This window comes from Fragaria vesca, linkage group LG7, assembly GCF_000184155.1.
Source record: "Fragaria vesca subsp. vesca linkage group LG7, FraVesHawaii_1.0, whole genome shotgun sequence".
Taxonomy (NCBI): Eukaryota; Viridiplantae; Streptophyta; class Magnoliopsida; order Rosales; family Rosaceae; genus Fragaria; species Fragaria vesca.
In genome coordinates this window covers 20,574,453-20,580,377 of record NC_020497.1, presented here as the reverse complement: position 1 = coordinate 20,580,377, position 5,925 = coordinate 20,574,453, and the positions used below count along the sequence as shown (strand labels likewise).

General features: G+C 39.1%; 2 pseudogenes; one reads left to right on the top strand and one right to left on the bottom strand.

Moving 5' to 3' along the window:
- The first annotated feature begins 370 nt into the window (after positions 1–370).
- On the top strand, positions 371–2,455 carry LOC101300113 (annotated as a pseudogene).
- Positions 2,456–4,749: 2,294 nt separating this feature from the next.
- Positions 4,750–5,925, bottom strand: part of LOC101299826 — a 5,346-nt pseudogene continuing 4,170 nt past the window's right edge.

The window sequence follows — 5,925 nt, the reverse complement described above, 5'->3', positions numbered from 1 at the left end:
ACAAAAAAATTAAAGTTGGAGAAAATTCAGGAGTAAGCTCCCATGATGTTGGACCTTTATGATCTCACTAATTTTTGACAAAAATCACATGTTTTTCGTTACATATGGCTAATATTTGACTCGTGTTTCATGGCTAAACCTTGGGCTGATTCTGCATGTTTAGCGTTTAATGGGAAATCTTTCTGTAAGCCCATTGGTAATAATCAGTCCATAAGCCCAATAAATCGATCATACAGGCCCACTACAGCCGAAACGAAAGAAGAACCCTCCCCTGTGCATAAAACACAATTCAAAATTACGAGAGCGAACTTTGATTCATCTTCCTCCTCTCGCCGTTTTGAATGATTTGCCCAATTGGGTACTGATCGCCATGGATGATTCTTCTTCGTGTTGCCCCTTTTGTAATTTCACAGTCCCATCATCACAGCTTGAACGGTAATTTATATAAAGCTGCCAGAAAGTTGAGAGCTTTTTTTGCTGTTTCTAAGAATCAGAGCTTGTTGTGTAGAAAGTTTAAGCCTTTTTGGGTTTTGTGTTAGTGATTATGTGAAATTGAATTGCAGGAATGCGAATAGTCACTTTGAGGTTGAAGATGAGCAACTGGCTTTGGACTTGGAGTTTGCCCAGCAACTTGCTTTTGCTCCTTCTTCTCCACCATCCATGGTACTTGTTATTTTAGCTTTTCTAATTTAGTTTTTTTCTGTGTTGCCTGATGTGTTCATAGCTTAAGAAAAGAGTGATGTGGTAAAGTTTTATGCTTGCGGTGATTATTGGAATTTTTGTGTTGATAGATTAGATTCTCATATGTTAATACACAAGTATGAATTGGGTCTTAGAATGATTGTATTTGATGTTTTGGGGTTTGTTTTTTAATGAGAAAGGATGGATTTTTCGTAGATTTTGCGGAGGAACTTACATGTTAATCTATTGTTGTTCTTTGATAATGGAGTTTGAAGTTTAGTCCAGTAACTTTGTAGTTTCGTATGTATAAATGTGCAGAATAATCAAACAACTAGAGAGTTGCCATTTGCGAGATGTGATGGACAATGTAGCATGGAGGAAAGTGTCTCCTGCCTGGTTTCTTTTCAGACTAGGACCACTTTCCATGAGATTGAAGGTGGCGTGATGGCACTGCTGAGAGAGTGTTTGGAGTTGGAACCTAGAAATACGACTACTATTTTGTGTGGTTATACTGATCATGTTCAGAGCATTCGATCCGAGGATTCTGGGTGGGGTTGTGGTTGGCGTAACATTTAAATGCTTATCTCACATTTGCTTATGCAAAGGCAAGAGACTCGAGATGTTTTGTTTGGTGGTGCAGGATTTGTTCCTGATATCCCATCACTCCAAAGATGGCTTGAGATTGCTTGGGAAAAGGGATTTGATGCAGCTGGGTCTGATCAGTTTGCTAACAAAATTTATGGCTTGAGAAGATGGATTGGAACAACTGAATGTGCTGCCCTTTTCCGTTCTTTTGGGCTGCAAGCAAGGATAGTGGATTTTGGTCCCAAGGAACTCGAACCATATTATCTTTCTCTTCCTGGTTCAAGTCTTGGGGAAGAGGTCAAGAGAATACATAATGGTGGAAAGAGGAAAGCAATTCAGGTTTGTGGACCAATGGATAGATATTTGCCGGAAAGGAGTCATGATATTAACCAAGCGAGTCCCAGTTGCCATGAAAAGTCGAGTTGTTCTACTAGCCAGAAAGGTGACTCTTGGTGTAGGAAAAGTCATTATAATTCCGGAAATAAGTTTTTCAGGAAAAGCAAGGGTCATCAGGTTCTCATGGATTGGATCTGGAATTACTTTAATGATGGTAACGTTACCAGAACCGGCAACCAACGGGTGATTGTTAGTGACAAAACGTAAGTTTCTCTATCCCAGTAATTTATTGTTTGAACATCAAATGCCATTTAAAAGATCCATCTTTTATGTTGTGTCCTAATTCATAGAGGTTCTTTGAGCAGACCCTTGTACTTCCAACATGATGGGCATTCGAGAACCATTGTTGGGATTCAAGTCAAAAATCAACAAAACGGGATGCAGCAACACACTCTCTTAATTTTGGACCCTGGTCATGTAATTCTCTGTCCTTTATGAAATCTGTGTGGCATCTTACCTTTAGCATGTATGTTTTAAATTTGATTACTAAACATCTTAATCCCTTTGGACTTGTCTGCAACATGATTACAGAGAACAGCAGAGCTGGAAAGATCACTCAAGGAAAAGAGAGGATGGCAGAAGTTTATAAAAAGAGGGGTTCACACACTGAGAAAGCCACAATACCAGGTAATGGCTAATGAAACATAACAGTTGTCTTTGGTTGTATTGTTTTTTTAGGATCGGGCCTGATGCAATGATTTTGTTTCAGCTGTGTTATATTGATCCTGGCATTGCAAGTGGAGAGGAAGTGGAGTTGCTCAAGACTGTAGATAGTGTTTTTCTTGAACTCTAAAGGACCCTGTTCAACATTATGACTTCTAAGTGGCTATGCTACTGTTTCAAATGCATAGTAAAAGAGAATTTGGATATCTGAAGAATGAAAGTTCACTGTTCTAAGGCTTCTTGCCCTCCCTTAAGGACAATGTTTAGAGAAGCTCGTGCAGAAGATTGTGTGCTCTTCTTGACCAATGATCATGACTGCTGAGGGCTAAACTAGTGGAAATGCTTCACTGAATCACTGTTCAAGGACTTTTTATGTGCAAGAGGAACAGAAAGTTGGGGAATCACTCCTATTCTATTCTTCAGCTTCTATGAAGCTCTGATCTTCTGTCAGCTCTTTAATCCGGGGTGTCTTGGTTAAATTATGTGAGCTACCATAATTTACTTTGATTCTCTTGCATACTGTCTTTGTAACTGTGAACAACTTTGCTCATTTATCAATATATCGAAAATACATTGCTACTTTGTTCTTCTACCCAACAGTTTATGCTGTCATTAACCTTGTGCCACCTCTATTTTGGTGACAAACTACTACCACACTAATACATTCAACCCTTAGAGACATATGCCTGAGGCTGTTTAAAGTTCCCTTGCTGTTTGCACACTTCAAAGATAACAGTATGCGATATGTTACTTTTCTGCTGTCATGCTCTGTATATGATATAATCTTGAATAAACTCCCTCAGAGGCTGTTACTAGGATTGTTGAAAGCCTATGAGCAACTGTGATCCAGAATCAAATTTGATAAACGCAAACAAAAGTAAATGGTTCATCATGAAATAAAAACACTCGTCATCGAAAAAAAACGTAAATGGTTCAAATAAAAGTGCAAGATCGATCAATTTCCCAACAAACCTACATTCTTTCATTGCTTGCTAACACAACTTCCCAACAACTTGCTAGGAGGAATAAGAAAATAAAGTCAAAGCATAATCAAACATTTGACTCTGCAAAGCATTAGCTTTGTTCCTACATATTTCCTTTCAACATTAGGATATTTTACTTTTTATGTTTTCATTAGGATTTGTTTTATTCAGAATAAAGGATTCCTAGTCCTAGTCAGGATTTAGTTCCTAGTTATGGTATGAATAGGTTTATTTCTATGCCTATATAAGGCACTTGCTAGATTGTATTTTCATATCAATAAGAAAATATTAGGGTTAAGCTTACGTATCATAAAGCCAGCCATGAGCCTAAGCCCCAAATCCTCGCCACCGGAACTGACACCCACATCCCCAGCCAAGAAGTCAAGGCCAAACAGCCCGAAGAAAGATGATTCTCAGATGTCAGATGCTGTTTTAGCCGCGGTGAAAGATGATTCTTGGATCACAGATGCTCTTTTAGCCGAACTAGGCTGCACTCGCGAATATCTATTGCTCACTTCAGAAGAACAGGACGAGATGACGATTAAGGCCATATTGGCAAGGGAGGAGGCTCGTGGGGAAGTAACTGTAAGGTCAGGCTTACCACCACCATATCGTCCAGAAACTTTACCTAAGGGATATGCGTGGGGTTCTTACATCGCTTGGAGTGGAGAGAAAGATTTTGCTTATCTGATGACTTGCGGTAACTGTGGCAAGGATGGTTGTCACATGACTGTTGACTGCCCAGATGGGGATACTGAAGAGGCTAAGGAGTTTAGGAGGCTGATCGCTTCCAGCCTCAGAGGCCTCTAGCTCTTCTAATCATGAGAAAAAGCCCGAGAACAAGTAATGTGCTGCTGTGTGTATGAGTCGTGTTTTAACCGTCTAATCTACTTATTTCCCTATATTTATGAATACCGTATGTGATGTTATCTATCCTATGATCGACCCAAGTTGAACTTCTGGATATTGGCACCTTATTAGTTACTGTCTTGTGCTAGTGAACTAGGCTAAAAACCTATGATTTCTTTTAACTCGTGAGAGCACCTATGGTTGTTTTTAACTCGTGAGAGCATTCTGGATCCATCTAATGTAATATGTGCTGTGGCATGTATTGTATTACCTTGTTAAGTGAAAAAAAAAAAAAAAAAAAAAAAAATTAAATTGATCAAGACGGTAGATGGTGTTTTGTTTCGTGAACTCTAGAGGACCCTGTTTAACATTAAGACTAATGTCAGTGGCTATGCTGTTGTTAGATTTGAAATCAGTGTATAGTAAAAGAGAATAACAATGACGGCAGTTCTTCTCTTGTATACTGAATTTGAAACTGAGAACAAGTTTATTCATTTATCAATATATAGGAATTTTTTTTGCAACTTCCATACTATTACATCTAGTATATATAGGCCTAAGGCTGTTCTAAGTTCCCTTGGTATGAAATATGTTACTCTTCTGTCATGCTTTGTATCTGATATAATCTTGAATAAACTCCCTGAGAGGCTGTTATAAGGGTTGAGTGGGAACCCGACTCGACAATCTCACCTTTGTCCATGACAATGATGATATCTGAGTTTATTATTGTTGAAAGCCTATGTGCAACTGTAATCTGTGTGGTTTTGGACAGCAGGCCTCCTTTGTTTTTCAAATTTATCGCTTCCAATGCGCTCACCACAGATTTTTCGGATTCAGCATCAAGGGCACTTGTTGCTTCATCCAGAAGCAAGATTGCAGGCCTCTTTAGCAATGTTCTAGCTATGGCTATTCTTTGCTTTTGTCCTCCTGAAAGTTGGCATCCCTTCTCCCCAACAAGTGTTTGATATCCATCAGGCAAATTACTTATGAACTCATCAATGTTTGCTTCCCTTGATACCTCTACAATCTCAGTTTCAGAAGCACTTTCATTCCCATAGCATATATTGTCTCTGATTGAGGAGCTAAAAAGTAGAGGCTCTTGTTGCACCAACCCTATTTGTGTTCTCAGCCATCTCAAATTGTATTCCCTTATCTCCTTTCCATCAATGAGTATCTTACCTTTCAAGGGATCATAAAATCTTAGCAGAAGGGCCAGAACTGAAGATTTACCAGCTCCACTTGGGCCGACAAGAGCCACTTTTGTTCCAGCTTTAATTTGGACAGTGAAGTTGTTCAGGATAGTTACTTCTGGTCTCAAAGGGTAATTAAACTCAACATTTTGAAATTCAATGTTCCCCTTGATTCTCCCCTGATTTGAAGTTTCCGGTGTGCATGGATCTATTTCAGTTTTGCGGTCAAGGGTCTCGAATGCAGGAGTAAGCACGTTGATGGCAGAAATGACGGTGGGAATCAATGTCCACAATTCTGTGATTGAAGGTACTGTGAGAGAGAAAATCTGGTATGATCTTATGCCATTTTTGAAGCTCGATTGATTCTTGTGAACTAAAACTGTTGTGTACCACAATGCCACAGCATGTGCAATGTTCCATAAGCAAAGAGAAACTCCCTGAATTATACCAAACTTGATACTTTGTCTCATGCTCCTTTTCTTGGGGGTTTCCAGAGATATTTCGGCTTTTTTGAGTATATGATCTTCATGGCAAAACGATGCAACGGTTCTTATGTTTTGTGCAGACTCAGAAGCAAG